General features: G+C 35.9%; 1 long non-coding RNA gene across 1 annotated transcript in view; it reads left to right on the forward strand.

Annotated features, from left to right (window-relative positions):
• Positions 1 to 1,159: 1,159 nt before the first annotated feature.
• LOC116179215 overlaps positions 1,160 to 24,019 on the forward strand; it is a 35,479-nt gene continuing 12,619 nt past the window's right edge. The window contains exon 1 of the long non-coding RNA XR_004146975.1: positions 1,160 to 1,450. This is a non-coding gene — a long non-coding RNA (uncharacterized LOC116179215). The remainder of the gene's footprint in view (positions 1,451 to 24,019) is intronic.

The following is a 24,019-nucleotide window of genomic DNA, read 5'->3' on the forward strand; positions in this document are numbered from 1 at the left end:
CAATATCATTTGGAAAATTTATGGGTTTGAAATTTTCAAAAAAATTCCTTCTTCCGTTACCTAGAGTTTGTTAGTTTTATAACCGCAGTTGTAAGGTACTCATACGTTTCGTGTGGTTAATACAAATATTTTTGCTTCCTATGAAACCTTCCTTGTCCACTCAATGTTTTTAAATATTTTTATGTGAATTTTTGTTGGCACTGTGGTAGCATTTAGTAACTAAGCAAGTGTGATCCATGCATTTTCTAAGAATGGCGAACTGATTCAAAATATAAAAAGAATGCAGGTCCGTTTTAAAAAAAACAATTCAAGTGGAAAACAGTTTTCTAAGAAGTGTTTTCATTTTGTGTTGAAGTTGCAAATTTGAGAACCCAACTAAAATCTAGGTAACTTGGTTACAAAACACATTTTTTTCCCTAAAAGGTGAAGTACGTGATACGCTAAATTACGGAAATAGGTGTCTTTATTTTCGGAATGGAGCCCTTTACAGTAGTTCTCTTGACTTTACTACAATAAGACGCTTTATTACATCAGGAATATGGTAGAGGTTGTTTTGCTATTGTCACGGAGCTTTAACTAAATGCTACCATGTATTTCCAAGTAGGTTTGTTGGCCGTAGCGAAATGAAAGCTCACAGTTACAAATTATTTTTGCCAGTTATAATACACAGTTCTCTCTTACGTGTGTTTCTAGTTTTTAAAACATTCAATAGCTACATTTCAACTACGTACCTACCAGAAAATCAGTTTAGCTCCACAAACTAAACATTTTATTACATATCTCATTAAACTGGGTAATTAATGCTAATTTGTGTGCATAAGTAGGACAATAATTAATGCCAATTATTATTTCAATATTGGTGGATGAGTAATTGTGTAGTTGAACGAATTTGTGCTCGCAATTTGAATACGAAATGTAAAAAAATTTGACGATTTTTCAATTATAAATGCACTTAATCGTAAAGTAATAATAATTCATGATCCAATGGAATGGAGGAGTACGTACTTAAATTCAGGTCTAGATAATGTAATAAACGATGTATAACAGAGAGTAAAGAGTAATTTTAACATTGTATTACCTACTACAGGAATAAATTGTTGTTTCTAATGCCATGAAAGTCAAAATACTGATTCAGTTTGATGAGGTCGGCATGAAATAGAAATTAATTTGGCATTTGTTTTTCAGCATTTATCGAAATTCGAGCGTTAGCGGCAGTCGAGGCAGCGAGGTATACACATAACTACATCCCCTTCAACCACTTCAGTCAAGGATTTGCACCTACGGGGTTATATCCAACACTTTATTCGCCAATCTGCTTACCTCCCATGTCTGCTTACTCGGGTGTGTTGCTAAGTAGTGTTCATACAACGCCACCACCACATTCACCTACGACACCAGCCAGGCCAAGAAGTAGAGCGTGACATTTCCCAAATGAAAGCTTAATGTGATGGTGAGTCGATAACTTGATTTATTCCAGTTTTTGAGATGATATTATTAATCGTGAACATTTCCATTTCGTTAAGGTAAGGTCGGGTGTAAATTGAAATTCCACTCGTAGACGAAAATTTGCCGACAAAGCAATTCCTTGTGTCAGCATTAATTCTGCTGCCATTATTTGTGATTTAAAAATATTCTGTTAAACTATCGCCATTTTTTTCATTCATGCCCACGTTCCGTTTATTAAAAGGCAAATCGAAGTTTTAGTTTTAATTAGCGCGAGAGGATACAAAAATAATAAATTTAAACTGACCGAAAGGGAATAGCCTGCTATTGCTATTCTAGGTACCGCAACATTAACCGTGATCGTAAAGCGCAGTTTATATCCATTTTATGGCATTTGTAAAATATTGCATTTCAAGTATAATATATGCACTTGACTGCAGTCTGAGAGAACTCTAGACGACCCAGATCGGATCCCATCTTAAAGCTTTTAAACTATCATTTTGATTAAAACGATCCAATCCCAATTCGAAATCAACGCACACCTCCTAATTTGTTCTCGCGTCTGGCAGCTTTGCAAATTCTTCGAGTGAACAAAGCTTTTGTCGCGAACAAAATAATTTATAACCATTGTTAGCCATCTATAAAATTGACAATTTATACTATTTCCCTATCATAAACAGCTGCCCACGGTAAGAATACAATAATACATGTTATATAGCTTATCCTGTTCTGCACAAAGCCGTCATAAGTGCTCTATAAAAATTATAATTTACAGAGCTATATAAAGATTACTACCGCTGTTAATGATTTTGTTATCTGCCTCACCGTAATGCTGTATAAAAATCATCTTCACGTAAGTGTACGGTAATTATATTTATTCCGAATGGGATTAGTTGTGTGTATTTCATCTCTATGTGTGGTGAAGTACCTAACAATGTAGGGAAATGCACAACGTTTCAAAAGCACTTGAATGTTTTTAACTTGAAGCAAACGTTGACATAATAATTAACAGAAAATTACCATACTACAGTTTTGTACCGGATTTCTCATATTTCAAATGGCAAAGAAACTAAACATTTTTATACGAATTACATCGCATGTTTCAGATAACAAAAATGTGACTTTTTATATGGAACACCCTGTATATTACATTAAATGACTCCTTTTTAATTCGGTGATGCAAGTCAGACCGTCCGCAATGCCAAAATACTTCAAATAATAATATATATATATATAATAATTCAAATTTAATAAATGCTCACAAAATATTACAAATAGGGCACTATAGTAGCTAGATCTGAAGTGTCAATGTTTAAATTTAACTCAATTTTTCGCAAAAAAGGGAATCGACTCGTAATCAGGGAAATTCTTAAAATCAAAACGGGCGTCCGCAGAAAAGAACGGAGCTATATATTGGTTAAATGACCATTCAAACAAATGTAGTAATTACAATTCAAAACCAATATGTAATCAAAGTTATATTAAAGAGCTGACGAAAATAAAAACAATTATCTTTGACCTCTGGTTGTAACGACCTTTTGAGTTCAGAACGGCGCCTGTCTGCCTTATCTGTAGCAGATAACCACACAGACAAACAAACAAGAGGGATAATGAGTAGCGCGGCGCATAAACATTGCGGTTTTAATGTCTAACGTCTGACACTAATCGTGTACTCGTGTACTAAAACTGTTATTAATACTCAATAAGAATCAATAATTTAAATGGCTTTACAAAAGCCGCGACATATGCCAAACAATGTGGTGGAGTTTGTAGATTGGGGGGTTATGGGGAGGGGGGGGGCTAACTGGGTGTTATCCGACCCGAACGGGTACGGCCACAGCTTCGCCACTGGTATATCTGCCTTAGAGGGAACTCTGCTTTCTAGTGATAGCTTCTTCTTCGGGCGTTCATTTGTTTCCGATGTTCCTATCCTTTGGTATCGTTCCCTTCCCTGTTTCTTCCCCTGTTCCTCCCCTTTTTATTGTCCTCTCCCTGCGTTATTTTCGGTTGTCCCCTCTCCCTCCTCCTCGTGGCTACTTGTGCTTATGTCTGATTCTTCCTCCACCTCCAGTATTCTTCTGCTTTCTTTCTTCATTTGATGCTTGTCTCTGCTCCACTCTTCCCTTCTTCCCATGGGAATCCCCGAAGCCGTTACCGTTTGGTCTATGGTGGTGTTGGATCTGAAGCAGGGTCTACCTACCATTCCGAGGCACATAGATTCTTGGCAGCCCGTAGGATATGGTCTTTGTTCCTCCTGTTTATATGTCCCCATCTCATCTGCCGTCTTCAGTCTCCTGGTGATCGCATTTCCCTCTAGTAATTCCCTTATCTGCTTTCTTGTAAGGTTGCTGTTTTCCATTAGTATCCTGAGTGTCTTCCGCTCCGCCCTCCTCATAGTTCGTCTGTTACTTCTTGTTAACGCTGAGGTGTTAACTCCGTATAAGATTGTCGGTGCTATGATCGTGTTGTAAATCATCATTTTCAAGCTGTCCGGTATTTTCTTCTCTCGTATGAAGTTCCGAATTCCATATGTGATTCTGAATGCGTTGGTTATTCTGTCTTTCACTGTGTTGTGCCTGCTGAGTGTTCTGCTTATGTACACTCCCAGATTTAATCTTGTGCTTCATAGTTATCTCCTTCCCTGCTATGGCGATCTTGTCTCCTTCTTGTACTGGGTTTTGCTTCTTGGGTCTCTTATAATCATGTAGCTCTTTTCGTTGTTTATTTGTGAGCCGACCATTTCCAGGTATACCTCGCTGGTTTGGACGAAATCCTCAATGTCTTCTAACTTATCCGCGATTACGAGTAGGTTGTCCGGTAGTGGTAATTGGTCGCTTGTGCTGGATATACTCTCACCTTTTCTACAAATTTCTCCACCTCAATGCCTCGGCACTTCTTGATTACGATTGCCGTACCTCTGCTGGTTCTCTCCTTCTTCCTTGCACCTATCCACCAGTCGTAGTTCCTTGTCGCAGCCATCCCACTTGCTAGTTTGGTTTCTTGTAGACAGGCTACATCTATTCCTTGTTTCCTTAATTCATCGTCAATTAGCTGCCTTTTCCTTGGGTCGCTTGCCCCTTGCACATTCCACGTGGCTATCCTCATGCTGCTGTCTCCTTCTATATCTTGGCTCCTATCCTGGTTTTCTCTTCTCCCCTGCGAGGCACTCTTTCCGGACACTATACTAAGACTGTATTCGTTAGGGACAGCGGCTTCTCTCGCTTTTTCGTATTTCTAATTTCAAAATTCAAAATGTAAGTAAGATAGTATGAACAAATTCTACGGAGTGATACAAGTAACGTAACTAAAAATCGTAGATATCTGTTTCGGACTATGTCTCGGTAGTTTCAAAGACTAATTTATAAAGCAACGATAACTAATACCCTCGTACAATAAACCTAATCTGAGGAATACAATGTAATAGGAACTCGGAGTAACAAAAGTAATTGTGGGCAATGCAGATCAAATCGGGTCTCCGAAGGTAGCGACACAAGAGCTTTCCAACGACATATCACACATTGGGGGGGGGGGCACTATTTATGATTTAAAAGTTGGTGTGGCTGGGGCGCAGAGGGTTGGGGGGGGGGTGCGTGGCTAATTACCGAAAGGGATTTTGATTTTTTCAAATATCTCGTTTATTTACTAAGACATGGGGGGTGGTAAGTTTTCAAATTGCCACCCTGTATATGAAATTTTGTAAATCTCCCACGGAAAACTCGTTCCTTAGTGACTACGTTTTCTGATCTATAGATAGCGCTGTTGTTTGTATATAATCTGAAAAAAAAAAGTTAATCGTAGTAGCAGAAGCTTTAGATAGAACCGCAGTTTGGAAATCGCAATGGCTGTCCGTCCACCCACATATGCGTCCATCCCTCAGTCTGTCTTGATATGTCTAGCTTTTGATCATTACCCACCAGTTAGAATATCATAATAGTCATTTACATAAAACTCAGGGAAATTACACATCACTGCCGAGAAAATATTTAATTACGACGCCCCTTTTCTATAGTACAGATGATTCATTTCGTCCCAAATTAAACGTTTTAGATTAAATTAAATACAAGAATTTCTTAGTTTCAGACGATCACACCTAGCCAAATTTAGGTCCAGAATATTACAGGAATTAGATATCACTCGTGAGGGAATGTATGGCGAGTAATTTTGGAAGAGAAAAGCAATGGAAAGCAGTTTGTGTACAGGATAGAGAGGAAATTTCTAATGTAGGTGAAAGGCTTGTAGATTTTGGAAATCCAAATAAAAGAATTGGAAATAGGGAGGTATAGATGAAGGATTAGGGAGGAGGGATGGCCTGGTCCAAATCGCACTTGTTGGTGGGCTCGCATATTGAACGGCTTGCTTCAAAAATGCATTTTGGATTCGTTTCAAGTTTAAAACTATTTTTTCTATGTATGTATAAAATTTTGCTTTTCGTGCTAGAATTATAACTATTACATACGTATAGTTTTGGCAAATTTTGATGTATTATTCACGAAATGAGCTGTTTCATTGCAATTTTTTTTTAATTGGCTTTATTTTATAGTGGGCGGAGTGTTAGTTGAAGTTCAGTATTACATTACATATTTACTCTTAGTATAAAATTAATTTTTGTTGCATAAACCATCTATTAAAGATACACCATAGAAAAAAATACATTATTTCGTGGTAAACAACCTAAACGATAATTATCGGCATACATAAACCGAATTAATGTACAGAAAATTAATGAAGTTTCTAAATGTGCACACATAAGACTTCCGATAAATATGAAAATATTTGTAATAATAATAAATTCAATAATCCAGTTCGCTTTCCAGTATGAAGATCTTCGTATAAATGTCTAATTATGGTTTGGTACCTAGATTACTACAGATGGGAATAGATAAAATCGATTATAAAGATATTTGCATTTGAGTAAGGATATTATGGTTGTCTTCATTTAGTGCAGTAATAAAACCGCAACATTGAATACTAATTAGATAAAAGTTTTATTATATGTTTAGAAAAAATATTTATATTACTGTGTGCATTGATCCCAGGCCAAAAAGGACCGTACACAAAACACTTCAAACATCTCATATTTTGATTCACGGCAGACGATGGGCTAGAGGAAAATCCTTAAATTCCAAACGGCCATGTAGGTAACTACATTTTCTCTAACACTTAAAATGGACTTTGGGACTTTGAGCCAGAATAAATTAACTGTAATTGAACAAGAAACTTCTCTGTTCGTAGTTAAGAAGAAAAGGGTCCGAATGAACACACAACTTGCGTGATATTAAAAAGACAAAATTTTATTCTACAAACACAGGAAATACTAAAAAAAAACAACCACTACATTCCAATTAAAATGGACATGGGCCACAATATCAAATTAATAAATCCACATGGATGCTCAGAACATCATTATAATCAAACTTAAAATTACTGACCGTTTTCTTCGAGAGAAAGTATCCGAATATGGTTCATACACAAAAATCACTATCAAACTAACAGAAACCAAAAACACCTGATGAACCGTAACGCACAAGGCACGAAGTCGGCCACGAACTGGGCATCTTGACTCCTTTTCATATTCTAAATAGACACTCGAAATTCGATGAAAGGCTTCTATAAACGAGCTGTATCTTTGGCTCAAAATTTTATACGACGAAAAATACTACTGCTTCTGACGGATAGCAGTTCGGCCTCGGTGCGAAACAGAAAGCGTCTTCAACGAAAAAAAAACGTTTTTAAACGGACAGCATTCCGGCCTCTAACTTAAACGAAAAGCATCTTCAATCCGTCTCTCGCGTATTTAAACGGAAATCCCACTTAAATTTCGTAAAATTTCTGTAAGCAATAAAAACTGCATAGAAACGACGATAAAGGGATAGACTTTCACCAACCTGTCTTAAAAACGTCACACTGAAAATCTTTTCTACAAAGAACTTAATTTGTCCACGGCTAGCTCTAATATAAATTTCTTCGATAATGGTTTAAATGAAAATTTTTTACTTTTCCCTTCTACCTGAAAATCAAAATTGAAACTTGCTTACTTAATACCAGGCAATAAATACACAAATGTGGTAAATGAAATGAATATATTCGTAACAATAAATTTATATCTAACTTTCATTTCTTTCCATTATTTCTATTCATAACTTGAATAACCATGAAAAATTAACAATACGCTTGACTTTCCTCATAATAGGATACACATTACGACTAATAAATTTGAACCCATTTACATGAAAATTCTCACTGAGTAAAACAAATCAAACTTTGAATGAAAATTACATAAAAAACTTAATCCTTGGTAATGGGTTCTTAAGTAATAATTTTTTACAAAATAACATAAGGCTTTAATTAGCTAATTCACACAGATTTGTATCTTTTTAAGACTTCAAAACATTTCTTTAGTTATTAATTTCAATGAAAAAACAGGAACCAATTTTAAATTTTATACAAAACAAAAGAAAAATTTTCTGTACCTCTTAAATAATGTTCCTTGGAATTGATCTGTACCGATCTTTCGAGAGATGGCGCCTTCTAAATTGTTCTAGTTTAAAATAAATTGTGGATCTAAAATACAACTGCAGTTGGCCTTGTCAGGGAGATGTTTTTGGAGATGGGCGCCTGACGAAATTCCGCGGGTATTACCTAGCTGTAGTTTTTATTGTTTACTATCAGGAATAATTCCCGTTTCCCAACGTCATTTATACTATATACTACTAGCTTATTCCAATACGTTCGCTGAATCTAATTGTTCTGAGAAGTTGTATTTTCGAAAAGGGAGAAATTTAAATTCTTCATAAACCGCCACCTTGAATTTATATTGATTTATCGGAAAAGTTCATTTGCGATTAAGGCAATGTCACCTTAAACCTTTCTACGTAATTTCATACAAAACGTACAATGAGTTTATTGTTTCACCAGATATAACGCACCTTCTGTTGTGGATTCTTGCACACGGTTACCGTTATTTTGATTACATTATTTCCTCTTGAAACGATATTTTAAGGGAGAACTTTATTAACGGAAGGTTTTTCTGGTTGAAATTAAATCGTACAGTAATCCTATTTTCGGTATTTCACTGTCTGTTGACTATGAGCAATAACGCTGGAAACTTGCCCACATAAAATTCGCTGATACCGGACGGGTCTTACGACTAACTTGCGACTCCCAAACAAAACCTTACTGCTTTTACCAAATACGTGACGTTCTCGAGGCGAACAAGCCGAATTTAACTAGAGTTCTACCACAGGCAAACCTCGAATGCTTATTCGCACTAACCTGGCGCACAACCGAATGTCTGCAAAACATCACCGGATTAATCTCTACCCACTTTTTAATTAATTAACGCACCTAAATGGTGCTTTATTAATGAAATCTGCCATTTCTGATCAAGAATTAATCTGATTCGTTTCTGCCTCACGAATTACCAGGGAGCTAGGTTCATAACACGCAATCCCATGTAGGTTTTATTTTGCAATAAGTTTGCATTTTCTAGGTTTTTACGGGGAAAAGACGTCACGCAATTCTACGGCGGCATTTTTGATCACAGGAATCTCATTAAGCTTTGTATCACCGACAGGCTGTCGCCAAGATTTCCTAAACCCATTAAATGATCACTACGATTTAATGGGCTTACAAACTATGAGTGTTATAATTATTTATTATTATGAGTGGGCCAAGATTTTTTCAAGGAAAATGAATGTATACAAGTTTTTATTAAACCGCAAGGTATAAATATGCCAATGTTGTGTTTTGCATTTGCAAATTGTGCGAAACTGTTCATTATTTACCCGAGGTGTAAGTGTAAATCCACTATTCGAGCGCCCCCATGATCATGCATACTTTTGTAGCCGCCTTTAAACTACGTCATCCCCTGGGTTAAAATTTTCACTACTAGAAAAGTTCGTAATCCTATTTCTCGCCGAATGTATTTTTGATGGCAAAAGAATCATAGCAGAGCCTTTCATTTTCACCAATAGGTACGTAGGTGATTCACCCAGTTAAATTTAATAGAATTAAAGAACGAAGCTTTTTAAAAATGGGACGGGAAGCACTTTCCGAGGCGAGGATTTTGTGCAGTAGTAATTTTATGTCCGTTTTAAAGCGAAATCCCTATAGTAAAAGTAGGACGATAGGAAATCAGGTTTAAAGAGCAAACCGGAACGGTAGCACTTCGGTTACGTTTCTAGCACTGTAAAGAGCCCCCGTGATTTGAACTTGCGGCCATTTTACGACAGTTAGGTAATGGCTCTCGTCTTAGATCAGCGACACTAAAAATGTTTGCATCAAATCCGCACAATGCGTAATAAAATTTATAACGATATTAAAACTTGAAGGGTTAAAACTTGTAAATGCGATTGACGCATAAAAAAACCTAGTTTATAATTTCAAGCTGTTTGTATCCACGAAATCCTAGAGTCAAACTAAGAAGTCGTTAAGGCTGTCGTTAAAGTTGAGTTGTGCTTAGCCGTGTGTTTATTTACCATTTAATAAATAAATTGCTAAAGAGAAATTCCTTTTAAAATTTCATTAAACATTTTATGTTCAAGAGAGACGTCTGATTATTGAATTCCACATGCAAGCTTTTTACAGCTTCCGTTGGCTTAAAGCGCCACCTTGGCATTGGGCTCTCTGAGGAACTGTAGACAGACGAAAAGTAAGTTATAAACGTAGAAATGGCGACTTAATTGAATTTGAACTATAGAATATAATATAGATAAAATAAAACTAAAACCCTTCAAACTTCATCGTATCATAAACAAAATTGAATTGGAAATCTAACGTAAGTTCAATTTAAACCGAGTTAAGCCTCTTCCCGATAAAGTGTGTATACGTTGCAACGTACTGAATAGTGCCTCCGTACGAGCGCCTGCACCACTTTATAGCCAGTTTATGTTTTATAACCTACTGTGTGTATATATATCTACACAGAGACGTATGGAAATATAATAAAAGTGGAAAATAGGTACCTTTTGTTTATTAATATTATTTTTGCAGGTATTGTAAAAGAGATGTAAAGGAATTAAATAGGCACTTTCTTTCCTTTATTTCCCGTGTCGTAAGTTTTAAACAAACTACATTGTTTGAAATCTTAAAGCGTGATACTATTCTGTTGATGTTTGATACCTAGCACTGTCGTTAAATTGTAATATTTTATTTCCTTTGAAAATTATGCTGCTGTTGAATCCTGAGACACACCGTCCATCAAGTCTAAAATTTTACAAATGTCGATAGTCTTATACGGATTAAACAATTAGAAAATGTCAAAATAATTAAAATTGGAGTTCCTCAAGATTCTAACCTTGGACCCTTGTTGTTCAATATCTATATAAATGATCTCTTAAAGATAAATTTTCTTCATCGAACATCATTGCATATGCGGATGATAGTGTACTTTTTGTGTCCACCGATTCAAAGATCGAATCAAGGGACACTATCATTAAGAAAACGTACAGAATTTGTATGTTACAACGTGCGAGTAAATTTTTTACTCGTAGGTTACAACTGATAAAAGTTTACACAATAATTGTAATATTATAATAGTAATTATAATATTATTGTCTTTAATCATTCCAGAAAAGTACAGAAAAAAATGAAATAATACACTTCTACAAGGCGTAGTTCAGTTCGGCAGAACTACCGCCATCTGTTCTTTCACTTAACATTAGAACTATTCCGACTATTATTTACATTAAAAAACAAATTAAACAAAAATACTTTTCCTAGAACCATCCGAAACCACCATGAAATACAATGAGTCAGTTAGATTTGAATTTAATGTTCGAGCAGCAATTTGCGTAACTGGTGACTTTGCGGTTTGCAGAAACATTATTATACACTTTTGTGATCCTATACGTAAAGGATCGTTTGAAAAATTGCGTACTATGCACAGGTGGCGTTACTAGTCCTTTAAACCTTAAATTGAGGTTATGTACATCGGTTTTATAGGAGATTTTCCGATCCAGACAAGTAGGTGACTTGGTAACTATGACGTTGTGATACAGTGTAGCCGTATGCAAGAAACGCCTCTGCCCTAATCTCCGCTCCGGGTCGACACCAGCTTGTTAGTTTACAGAACCGGGAGACATAAACTCAACTCCTACGGCTTCGCTGCCTTGCCTCGCCCTATGAAAAAGGCAGGAAGCACAACATGCTACAAGACGTAGGAGATTGAGTTTTAACTTTTCCTGTCCCGGCTGTGTCCGTGGTTTCGGAGTTTGCGAGATTTAAAATCGCGTTGTATACCTCTCAAGAAGGTGAGGCACCATTTTTAATTCGAACTGTTCAAATAACCCGCCGAAAATGACAAACACCTGTCGTTCACTCACCTTGCATTTTCCGCGCTTTGACTGTATTCGGACAGTTTCTTACCCCATGACCAAATTTCTTACATTTAAAACACGAATTGATTAATTAGATTTGTCAGTATTTTTATTATCGCGTTTGTCCGGAGGATACTTGATTTTATTATATTTAACATTCTCCTTTTTCACAAGCAGCGCGTCACGTGATTCAATGGTGCACCGAAAATTTTCAACCGATGCCGGCAACTGTAGCGTAAAACGGTAAAAGAATGGACAAGTCTTCTTTAATGCCAACGTTCATATCCCTTACTTTTATTTATTTATTTATTTTTCCACGTAATCTAAAAAATTATTGAGATGCGTACTCACGTCGTCCTGATCTGACAGTTTTTGTAATGTCAACGTTTTCAACAAAGTAGCCTTCCTCGCAGGATCTTTCGGCTGATAAATTTCTTCCAAACGTGTTCATCTATCGCGCTCTGTAACGCTCGCGTTGATACACAAAAATAATTTCCGACCGTGCTTTTTGGTCATTTCATAATGACGGTGCCTCGTCAGCTGTGTTTTCCGGTTCTGGTTTTACCGTAGCTCCGCTGACATATTCCCACAAATCGAACTTTGTGAGGATATTTGCAGCTTCCATGTATCGAAGTTGTCCTTTCCAAGGTTTTCGATTCTCGACTTAGCCATGTCGGTGTTCTTTACAAAACTTCACCAACCATAACGTAAAACCTTACCAAAAAATCGTGCGCACTATTTTAAATTATCTTTAATAATTTTAAGTACCAAATCTACTTTTCATGAGGTCATAATCATAAAAACAGATGCAATAAAAAAACTGCTTCCAATATTTTCTAGAGCTTCATATCTTTAAGAATCTGGTAGCGTCACAAAACATTTGTTTTTAAACTCGCAAGAAATTAACGCTATAATGTCCGAAAAAATAGTAACGTCCGTATTGGCAAAATTGAAACGAAACTCTGCGGCAACCGAACGTAGATTCCCTTTGGAACTTTTAGACCGAATCCCTCTAAAAAACATTCCAGACTACTCCCTTCCTATTTGGTGTTAATTAACCACTTCATAAAGATATATAAAAACAAAACTTTAATGAATTGAAATACGTAGAAAAAAGGCGATTATTAATTTCCACTACAGCTTACAAATCTTTCTTAACCGTTCCACTTATCATATAAATTGCCGGGAATCCTCTAATTTTGAGACCGTGTAGACTTCTTATGATATGTAATCCGTAAAACTGTATAAAACGTTATATTTACAACACTCCCCTATTATAAGAATGATGCGTTTCGCAAACTCCTATCCGCAAATTGAAGTAATAGGTGTTAGTTTATCTGAACTTAAACATAATCTTAAGTTTCTACTAAATGATGTCGACAAATCATACTACCAATGTCAGTTTAGATAGTTTATTACTGCTCACTATATTTATTTTTAATTTCTTTTTTCCAGTAATTTAAGCATAATTATCTTTTGTATATGTGAATTGTACACAAAACTTTAATTTTTTGGGGCCTCTCCCGTAAGACTTATAAATAAATAAATAAATAAACTGATTTGCCACGTCCTGATCATAGAACAATGAGTGACGGCGATTCAACGTTCATAGGTACCTACCCAACATCCTGAACAACTTTGCGTTGTCTCTCAATTTATCCCGAAATGACTACGCCACACGGGCCGGCAAGCTTCGTTTGCAAAAAAAAAGCGAACAGTAGAGGGCGATAGACGGCCATAAGATTTGAATTGTTGGATCATTCGAGTGAAATACCTAACAAGTAATTCATAACACATAAGACCATACCATACGTACTTAATTTTTCTATTATACAGAGTGAGCAACAAAGATTGAAGCGTGCCGCTTCAGCTAAATTGGCAATGTGCCGCTCATAGCATATGCTGATTTGATACAAGATACGAAATACGAATAGACGCACGTCACTGTGACAGCGCAGAACGTCATTTTCGTATACAACTCCATACAAAGAAGGTAGTTTTGATATTAATAGGAACAAGCGGTGATGACGCACGCTTCAATCATTGTTGCTCACACTGTATAATGGAATGATTCACTTTGTCGAATGCGTTTCAAACGTGTGTATACAGGGTGATTCCTATAGTACCTGCCACCGTTTGGGAGCGTATAGGGGGTGCCTAGGGGAGTATTTTGATATAGGACACTTGGGGTCGGAAATCTAAAATAAGGGCGCCAGAACCAAATTTATCTTCTGGAATTTCACGCCTGTATGTAGGCAACCCAACCGACCGACGTTTCGCGCGGAGCGATGCAGAGCGAGTTAGCGCGAGGAAGCGACATGGGAGGGAAGGAGGGAAAACGACAGTCAAAAGCAATAACGTTTACAAGTGTTCAACGTGGCCACCGTTGTTCTCAATGCACTTCCTACATCTAGCCAACTATTATTATACTATTGCCATAGTGTTTATTCACTTGATACGCGTCGTTGCAGACGGGATTTCGTCTTAGACCATATAGTACATGGACTGCTATTCGCCCTATGCTTTTAATACAAAATGGATGGTCACGGATAGAGGGCACTGTAGTCGTGGGTATGTGAATCTCAGGGTAAACTAAAGTCGTGTAAACACCAATAGGATCGCTTAAAGAGCAGCTTTATAGTAGCGCGTAGTACGGGAAGCTTTAAATGCTCTTCATTATTTGCTATACGTCCACAAATAAGAATAAGTTTGCTTTTTTTGGGATATCTAGGCGATTAATTAATTGACGTTTGTTAATTTATAGGTTGACAGTCTCAAATCGTGTCTCATCGGACAACTTCGGACACACTCGTTTACCCTGAAACTCACATACCCAGGCGATGTCCTTGACCATATTTTAGTTACAATTAGCAGTCCATGTACTATATGGTCTAAGGATTTCGTGGGTTTAAACAAAATTCTGATCAAGTGTCAGCCACACATCGCCGCCTGAGATCGCTCCGTGTGCACCGCCGGCCGGTTGGGTTGCCTACCTACAGGCGCGAAATTCCAGAAGGTAAATTTGGCTCTGGCACCCTTATTTTAGATTTCCGACCCCAAGTGTCCTATATCAAAATACTCCCCTACGCACCACCTACACGCTCCCAAACGGTGGCAGGTACTATAGGAATCACCCTGTATATGGAATGTACGTCTATAGGCCGTCACCCATAGCACGTACAATAAAATCAATGTGCGAATATAAATTAGTAGCCTTTGAGCAGGTATGAATGAAGAGAAGCTGATCCGTCAATATTACATATTAGAAGTTGGAAGAAATCCTTTGAAATATAATCGACTCAAATAATTCACCAATAGTTTTGACAATGTTGTAATTGGGCGGTAATTTTCAATACAGTTTATATAGCTCCTAATTTATGCATTGGTGCGTACTTCCATAAAACTGGGAATGTGCCAATTCTCTTAGAAAACTTAGATTAAGAGTCTTCTGTACCCACTGCACCCAATGTAAATTTCCATAAGAGCGCCCGCCATAAAAACTCTATTTGTTTTTACAAAAACAATTTTTTTAAAGAACTATTTTATAAATTTAGACCTTTATCTACAAAATGTTCGGACTATTTTTTTTTTAAGTTTATAGCAACTGAATACAGATTGTTTAAAAATTAGATGTTTCGCACCGATTATTGCGCTAATCTGTTTTATTTTTTTACTCTCGATCAAGACGATTTATGGAAAAAGTAAACCGACAGTTTTTTAGATAAGTTACTTCTAAATATGACCCCAAAAAATGAAATCATAATTTTTGTAAATAAAGTCTGTATCTTGGCGGGCGTTAAATCAACAATTTGAGTGTAACAAGTCGCGCCGCTGCACAGTCTCGGTGGGAACTAACTAAGGACCAAGACAGGAGTTGACAAAGCAAGAATATCATCTTATCTCTTGCAGCTATAATCATCTATACACTATAATGTAAAAAAGTTGCGCTTAGGTAAAGAAGACTCTTAAAGAGAGGATATATTGGCCAAAGTAAATAGGTGGTATCCAATCCGGTCGGGGTCCTTTCCGCTGATTAAATTTCTAGAGAGCAACGGCAACGTCGCCTAAGCTTATGTGTGTTGTGTAAAGGAACTTAGGTATATCTGTATCTTGCATCATTATACAAAGAAGCAAAGTACCTACTTCTAAATTGAGTGCACATTTACAAACTTTCTTGGACTGCACAATTAAATTGTCGTCAATCTTTGGTTCATGCTTCATAAGAGTCTTCGATAAGAGATTTACATTATTGGCGCAAGTTTTGGAAATAATAAAGAATTCAAGTTCGAATTTAACACATCTCTTCTTAAATACCTTTATATAGTGAGTAACTTTAGCGCATTTTCCATGCATTGATTAGTACTTCCCAAAAGATCACAGATGGGATTATTTATGTATACAATGGGAAATAAGTGAAAACATATTTATGAGTAAAGGGTATTTTTGTTAAGATCCAATTTGTCATTTTTTGTAATTCTAATAACCAACGGTTTATGAAAGTTGGTGTAACTTTCATAAATCATTGATTCTATATCCAAGTGTGGTAAACGGTCGAATAGCATTATTTGAAATTTAAATGACGCAGCCAGATACGTTATAATGCCTTTTTTGTAGTAAAATCTAATTTTTACTATATGCGACATGTTTGCCTTTCCAACAAAATATATGAATAAATAGGAAAGTATATTGCGCAGCCTGCGCATGTGCACATTAATTGTCAAGATTTTTGCTCTAGTGCCAGAGCTACTCGATTCAAACAGAACGAACTAAATATATATATATCGATAACTGTAGGAGTAATTAAGGCATCGGACGGACAGACAAAGTGGTACCCAACTTCGTTGGAAAATGCAGCAGGCCGGTTTTTTGGTAAATTAAAGAGTTGTGGTTTCTTTACCTGTAGACTTTATTTTGTCAAAATTTATTTTTAATTGACTCAAGTTTTGTTGTATTCTGGAAAAAACTCGATCAAAACTAGACGCTAAAGCTGTCGCGATTTGATCACGCTACTGATTTCGTTTTTTTCTTTGTAGCAAAACTTACGTGTGAAAATAAAATTATCCGATTAAAATTGCAGCTCTTGTGTATATTTACCCCGGATAAGTAAGTGGGTGAAGTAGCAAAGACATACGCAAATATGTTGCAATTATAGTTTTCATTTGTTGGTGTGTTATTTTTCAACTAAACGAAGGAAACACGTTCCGATATATTGATTACCTATTTGTTTTATTACGTTTTTGTTGCCTATATTTATTCGTATGTTAAATGAGCGTATTATGTATGTGTATGTATGTACATATTAAATTTCTCTATTCTGTAGTGATAGATTTGTCGCTTGCAATGATTATCCTTATCTCTACTACGTTACGTTGTAGAATTAATAAGGGTTTCTAATGCTAAGTATATAAATGATGTGCAGTGATTCTCTTCCATGATTATTTTATCTTTAGAGCTTACACAGCTTACAGTGTGTCCACGGATTGAAAGTGTATATGACAATTTTTTTTGGAGTTAGATCGTCATGTTCTGAGGATCGCTCCCCTCAAACTAAGTCATTGAAAAAATGAGTCAAATCAATTAATGTACGTGGTGTTTTTTGTCGAAATCGAAAAATCAGTGTCTTTATTTTAGCAGATATAACAAAAATGTATTAAAAAAGATTGTTTAGAATAAAAGTTATGGAAGACTTTCAATTTTCATCCCAATCAGCCTGCTTTGATTTTTCTTACAAACATAAATTCATGAGGATTGGATGCTGATGAAAAAATCAAAGTAGGCTGATTTGTATGAAAATTGAAAATCTTCCATAACTTATAATCTTAAACAAAGACAACGCTTGCCTTGAATGAAGTTGGACGTTGAAGTCAAGAAGTGAGCTCAATTCTCGCATCCAGTCCTGGAACCACCTGGAACAATCAGACAATATTCCACTGGCATGTATTTAATTTCCTAATGCCTGAAGGGTCTCGCTCTACTCGTAATGTGCTTCTCTATCGAGTACGATCAAGTAGTTAAAAATGATAAGCAAAGAGATATACGATAGAGATAGACGAAATTAGCATTGAAGGGAAGCCAAGCATTTAGGCATCACGCTATCCAGCCATGGAGATATAGAAACAGAAAACCAAATACAAAAAAGGCAATAGAGCAGCATGATACCTAAACGACACAATAGCGATGAACAAATACATCAGGATAGAAACCAAGACGAGGATATACAAAACTTCCATAAGCAACAATAATGAACACAGCAGAAATGAGACGAGGTTAGAACAACATGCAAGGTAGAAAAAATAAACGAGTGATTATTGAACAGGAAAAGAGAATGGAAAAATCTTATAAACAATATGACCACGTGTTAAGGGATTCATAAGATGCAACCCATAGTCAGTATGCAACAATTGGTAGAAAAAATTTCGTATACGGCTTCTTAAGTATATAGAGCTCGTCCCTTTATTTATTAAATTGTATAATGAAAAGCTATATTCTCGGTGGAGAGGATATCGTCTATGGCATAATGAAACTAGGATTCAGACATATCCTTTTTAACGTGTTATACGTGAGCATGCCAGGTATAACACATAAAAGAGACCATAAATATATTTTACAATTTTGCCAACTGAGCTATTACTTTGCGCGTATGAATAAGGTATGGAGTTATAAAACTACCCCAGTTTTTGCTTGTTGAATCAAATTTTATAACGACATTATTTTATATGACAAAGATTTAAAATTAATACTAGCTGACATTGCAATAACACGTTTCGCGTTTCAAATACTTGCAGTAATTCAATCATCCCGGGCGAATTTTACGATTTCCTTCTGATTGAGTTTTCTATCGGTATGTTTATAATTAGTCAAATTTCGTTTCCCTCCCGTTCCCATAATATTTTTTTTTTCAAATGAGAACTAATTTAATAGCCGCTACTTAAATTTTACGACAGTTTTTCAAGTATGAACTACAAAAGCGTACAAATTTGACTTCCTTTTGTAAGAAAGTAATAAAAACGACCACGTGTCTCGTTTTGGCTTTATACTTGCGCCGTTTTCATTGTATCCTTTATCCTGTTCTTGTAACCTATTCAGTTTATTAACAACCTCGTAACAAATTGGGTTAACTGAAAAACCGAACCGTGTCCAAATACGTTTAGTTTCGTTTTTATGGTCTACTTTCTCATAAGTGAAGTTATTAAGAACGTTATGTATTCATAAACGTGAGGTATATCGGTGGGTTTATTTAGCTCTAAAACTTAAGGATCGTTTGCATCTAAAATTTAAATGTTCGAAGACGTCTATACTTTGAAGTTAATTAAATGTTGACCATTTCGTAAACTATAATATTCATCAAATGCAAATTGGATTTGATCTATATGGTACGTATCTATTTTTCGGTCTGTTAATTTGATATTTTGCTTGACACCCTGTAAGAATATGATTGCATTAATGGCAAATGGCTCGTATTTGACTAGACCCATTTATTTCAATATCTTGTAGAGCTGCAGTAGGTTCTTATTATGCACTTTATAATTTAAGAGCACGTTTGACCATGTACTTCCCATTTACAAAAATTCTCAATTTTCCACTCTCACTCTCCGTCGTGTTTAGTATACTTATTTAGCGGTATATTCCAGAATGACTTACGTTTTTCCAATGCCAAGGTAACTTTACTTTGCTGACGTATAGGCGTATAGTGAAGAAGTAGCAGTCATAATAACAGCGAGGTGTAAACGAAAGCAAACCTAACATTATATGAATACGAGGGAATTAAATTGTGAGCTCGGAAGAAAAACATCTTGCTACAAAAATAATTGCAGGTTGGGGGGCATTTGCTAAGATATTATAAAACGAAATAGGTCGTAAATGCAATACGCATTTTACAAGCCCTTCTGAAATTTCTAAGAATCGTAAAATGGATGACGGCCACTAATTATAACTTGCAATCCTAAACTTCCATTTAATTTCATCCGTTTGCGGATTTTATGGTTTAGACGAAGGTTTATTTTTATTTGGTATGATAGCACATCTAGGTACTATGAAAATGGTATTAATAATTCGCATTTCCGAGTTTGTAATTACATATTTTTAGGAGACACGTTTAAAAATTTTACCATTTATAGAAATCCTGACACTTGCGCGGGCAAAGTAATTACTACAGTTATACCGATTTGCGTAACAAGGGATGTAAAAATTGATGGTAGATAACAATACATAAAATAACAACGGTTGATCATATTGATTTCATTCGTGAACCACTGAACGTAATATATTGACACTCGGTATATTTATTTACGTCGTTTGGTATTGCATAACACTTACTCAAAATTCTTACCTAAAACTGTCTCGTCCAGGTTTACCTTGTGTTACTAGTATGTAACGTGGACGTGGACAGGAAATAAAAGGGGACAAAATAAACCTAAAAACAGCCCTAACCACGGCTGCTCACGGTTACGTTTCTAAGAGCTGGTAGAATTGTAACTTTTAATAGGGTTATGTTTACGATATTGTGAGTCTTTGCAAATATAACTGTAAAACCGAAAAATACCCTTTTCGTAGGTTTATGTTACAACCCCCCCCCCCCCCCAACACACCTCAATACATTATGGCAGCTGGGTTAAGTTAGAACCTAATTTGTTATATCGCCAAAATATTGTGCTAACGTGTGTAATAATCCCCAAATGTTGTGCGCTTCTCGTTTACGAGAAAATCGAAATTTTTCGTTAGGGGGTCCAACTTACTACTGGAACACCATCATTCTCATATCCACATGACACTAATGAAGGTCATAGTTTTGTGCCGATTTGTGCGCCCAATACTTTTGGAGTAGTTCAAAATTTCTGCAGGGATGGCCAACTTAACGTAGCACAATCGGATCGAATTGAACTCTATGCCATAGTTTTGTTACTGTTTTGTGCTGATTTATGCATCAATGCCCACGTTTTGTGCGCCTTCTGTTTCTGAGAAAATGAAAATGTTTAGTTGGTACTGTAACATGGTCAAGGATGCTGAGTAAAGGGGGCACAAAATAAATCGGGAAACAAAGAACGAATAGCCTTAACCAAGCTGATAAGAGCTGGTAAAATTTAAGGTGCCACTAACTTTTGTTTCCCTGTTAGGGAGCCGTGCTCAAAAATAAGAAAATAGCGCTCTGGTGGTCGAAGAAACTAAGGCTAAAATGAAGGGGAGAAATAAGAAACACAATTAAGAGGATCATAACATAATTTAATAATTTAATTTCGGCAAACTGTTTGCGTTGGGTTTTTTTTGAGGAAAAAAATAATCTAGGGGAGGAAAAAGGGATGGGGGCTAGGTAGGAACTATTGCATAACGGGTAACAATCAACGATTGCGGTGTGCGACGAACTACAGGAATTGAATGACAGTTCTACAAAAAATATACAGGATGTACGAACAAAATAATCACAAGGGAGTACTTACACACGATGAAACGGAAGCACACACCGAAGGATTGTAATAATAATCGTGGAACAATTAAACTGCGTGATTTGAGAAATCGATAAATCCCCAAAATATGGGCGGCTTGCAATAATAAAACATCTTGGAGCTTCTGGTGATCTCAAAAAAATTTGGGGAAAAATCAAAAAGTAACGAACACTAAGCGGAAATAACAAAAAGGCGGGAAAATTAATACAACAAACAAACGATAGAGGACGCTACAGAGAAAACCAAAGAAGCGACACAGAACGTAGAAAGCAGGCAGGGTGAAAGATAAATGAGCATAAAACCATAGGGAAAGGATTAAAGAAGCAAAACAAATAGGAAGGGGGTAAAAACGGAACAGTGAATATAAGGAAAATAAAGGAGAGTTTCGAATATTTATAATCACAAAAGAAATAAAGGAATTCTAGTGAATGATACGCCACTGGTATAAAAACCACCAACAAAACCCAAAAGAAATCCTTAATTATAAAACTAAATATTAACCCTAACCTAAAATAACAACAAAAGAAAAACAAAATAAAATCCTATGAAGGCGACAAAACTAAATAATGACTAAAGGGAAAAAAGAAACGTAACAAGGACACAGCACACAAACATCATAGTTTTGTGCTTGTTTGTGCGGATTTGTGAACCAATTCTGATTCGTTTTAAAGTGCGAAATTTCCTTTAAGTTAGTAGCAATCTGTCGATTACCTAGTTAATATGCATGTTAACTCATTCTAAATAGTTAAAGTACGAAAAAATATTGAAAGGAGCAGTACAAACACGCGATTCACGTAGGTATACAATAATTAATGATTTCATTGCAGTAAGGTTCTAAAGATGTTTTAACTAAATGCCTAATTTAATAAGTTTGATTCAAAACTTTTAATTTGTCTTGAAAATTAGATGAGACCCCGAGCCAATTACAAAAATTAGGTGAAGAACGCGATCCCCAGAATTTTCCCATCACGGTCAGGTGTCGCGATACCTACTCATATCTCTCCAATATTCTGGGTTGCTTTTGTATGATGTGCAACTGCATCACTTGATTCACTTATTGCAACCTTTAGTTCGATGAGTGAATGAGATTTGCGATTTCAAATAAAAATAAGACAACAAGTTAAAAAGTAATCGTAAACGATTTACATAAAGCGCATTTCCACTTGCATTCATTTCCCATTTGTAAGATGCAACTTCTGTTAAAATCGTAAAAATCCGGCCACAAATATGAAAGATAGCGTTGCACATGGGCAATCCATTTTTGACGTGCTACTTCAATTTCAGTTTATGAGAAGAATTTCATTTCAATGCTTTTCTAAATAAGAAAGTTGGAACTGCGCATGCGCAAACCTAAATTTTTAAAACTAATGTTAGATTTTCCTTTGTTCCAACCGCCTAAGTATCAAATTTCACTTAAATGGTTCCATAGATAAAAAAGTTGGCACTGCGCATGCGCAAAACCAAATTTTGAAATTGGCGTTTGATTTTCCTTTATCCCAAGTGCCTATGTATAAAATTTCGTTTAAATTCTTCCATAAATAAAAAAGTTGGCACTGCGCATGCGCAAAACCAAATTTTGAAATTGGCAGTTGATTTTCCTTTATTCCAAGTGCCTATGTATCAAATTTCGTTCAAATGCTTTTATAAGTAAAAAATTTTGCAATTCGGTTTATAAATGGTCGAGATGCGAAAAGGGCACTGTGAATTTTGAATCGGTTCGATTCAANAAATTCCTTCCTTGGTACAAGACTCGACACCATAACGAACCAAATAGCGAAAAAAGTAGAACAATAGCTCTTAAGATAAAGAACTAGTAGCGTCGCAAAACGAGCGGGCGGACGGACGGACGGACAAAGTGGCCACAATAGCGCATTTTTTTTTATTTTTGTGGAAATGCGCTAAAAACCAATCTGGTAATCTGGTGAACGTGCTGACCATAACTGTTTTTAAAAAACCACTCAACGGAACTGTACAGTCCACTGCTCCCCTTCACTTTATTAAGCAATCCGGGTTATAGTACGCTACTGAAATCCATGCGTTCTTTTTGCGCTACCTTGTATGGAGTGTTTTCCTATCAGCACCCTAACTCTGTTTTGATACAGATTATTTACAGATAAGATTAGGTATACTTCCTGCGGATCAGGACGGGCTTAACTGTTTCCTTTTCTACAAATTTTTACCTACTATACTGTATAGATTTATGTTTATGGTCGACAGATAGTGCAAATTCATTATTAGGTTTCAGGGTGAGTTTTTATAATGAATGAAACATATTAAGAACCTCAGAATTGCAATTTTACATGGAGACTTTAATAAGCTTCATTATATTTTGGAAGCAAAGTTTGTCGCTCTAAAAATCTTGCATAAATAAGTTTTTGTACAGTTATAATTTTTGAGTTGAATTTTTTGATTATTATAATGGAAAATCTAGGCGGCTATGACGTTCATTAAAAGGATTTTCATCGAATCTAAATTTAATTCTACTACTTGCTGCAGGGTATCCTATCCAACTTTTCAATTTCAATTTAAAATCCCTATTTTAACAATTCTGAGCATTAATACTGTACAAGTACAAGATTCGAGAAATTAGCGAAGTTTGATCTACTGACTCTAAATTTAATAGGTTCCTTCTGTGGACCAAGAGAAACATACTTAAGTTTCAAGTCCCTAGGACCTTCCGTTCAAGAGTTAGTAGATTTATTGAAAAAATATTCACGTGCAAAGTTACTAAAGTAGGGTGCCAAAATATCCGCGTTTGTTTCCAAGATGGTCCGTTTCTGTTCTGGCGAACAACAACGTTTTGAAAGTGTGTCGGGCTGT

This window comes from Photinus pyralis, unplaced genomic scaffold, assembly GCF_008802855.1.
Source record: "Photinus pyralis isolate 1611_PpyrPB1 unplaced genomic scaffold, Ppyr1.3 Ppyr1.4_LG1, whole genome shotgun sequence".
In the NCBI taxonomy this organism is placed as follows: domain Eukaryota; kingdom Metazoa; phylum Arthropoda; class Insecta; order Coleoptera; family Lampyridae; genus Photinus; species Photinus pyralis.